Here is a 1,511-nt window from a genome sequence, read left to right on the forward strand (position 1 = left end):
TGTCAATGGTTGAGTTTTTAGAGATGGGTTGCCAGATCTTTCTTACAAGTCAACTCGAGATGACCCAAACCATCCACCAGATATTAGCAACTGAGCATTCAACCATTTGAACTACACTGGAACAAGTCCCATAATAAGTCAAGCAAACTCACAACCCTCAAGTCAATTCTAACATGTGGTGACCCTAAAAGCAGCGTAGAGCTGCCCCTGTGGGTTTCCAAGACTAATTCTTTTAGGGAGTAAAAGGCCTCATCTTTCTCTCATGGAGCATCTGCTAGTTTCAAACTGCTAACCTTTCAGTTAGTAGCCTAGCATGCATCCCACTGTGCCATCAGGGTGATGCTTTTTCAAACTTGATAACTTTCTTCCCCTGGTGCACCTTTTCCAAAGTTCTCCCAAAGTCTAAATGCTGTCCATCTGTTCACATAGCTACTTAAATCTCAGACTGTGAGAGCATCAAGGAAACATCAATTATTGTACGCTGTGTAGTAGTCCTTTTGAATTCACGATGGCCCTATAGGATAGAGTAGAACTGCCACACAGGGTTTCCAAGGCCAAGTTTTATAGAAGCAGATTGTGACATCTTCCTCCATCAAGCTCCGGGTAAATTCAACCTTTGTTTAATCACCTAGGATATAACCACTGAACCAGCAGGTCTCCTAGAGGCCATATGTTGTTGTTAGGTGTCATTGAGTCAGCTCCTACTCATTACTGCCCTTTGCCCAATTGAATGAAACACTGCCAGTTCCTGTACCATCCTCACAACTCTTGCTATGTTTGAGCCTGTTGTTGCAACTGTTGCAACAATGCATCAATACAATGCATTGAAGGTCTTTCTCTCTTGTGCTGACACTGCACTAAGTATAATATATTTTTCCAAGGGTTATCTAGTCTAGCCTTATTATTTTAGAGATTCAAACTTATAAAAGAAAAGACATCCACCCCTCTTGCTCTGTGGGCTTTTTCTTCATTTCTCTTATCAAAATAATTTGTTAACATTTTAACTATACTTCTCCTTTAACAATTATCACATTTGAAGATATGTTAGTACACATTCTGTTTCACATATTAAGATGCTAAGTTTCCTGAAAGCACAGTCTAGTATCTGAAGATCGTACATATACTCTCAAAAGTGTTGGTGGAGGAAAGTAAAGGGATATGTGACAAAAGTGCAAAGGCAATATTGATCAATGCTAGTACACAATATTAATTAGTGTGAAGTTTAGGAAAACTAACTAAAGACACTATTATGGTCAGTGAAATACACTGCCCTTAAAGGTTGGCAAGTTACAGAAGCTTGATTTTATGAAAATTTATGGAGGACTAAATTATACATTGCTCTCATATGTGGCAGTAAGGTACTCATTGAAAAATTGGATCACCTTTCAATGACATTAAAAGATTTTCTTAAATCATAGGCATAACAAAATTTCTGACCTATCCAAAGACATTTCAAAGACTTAGAGGTAGAGTTGATAAAACTTGTTGCTGAATATAATGGGGAGTGTGTA

This window comes from Echinops telfairi, unplaced genomic scaffold (genome assembly GCF_000313985.2).
Source record: "Echinops telfairi isolate 266 unplaced genomic scaffold, ASM31398v2 ScPeMD7_70;HRSCAF=299, whole genome shotgun sequence".
Taxonomy (NCBI): domain Eukaryota; kingdom Metazoa; phylum Chordata; class Mammalia; order Afrosoricida; family Tenrecidae; genus Echinops; species Echinops telfairi.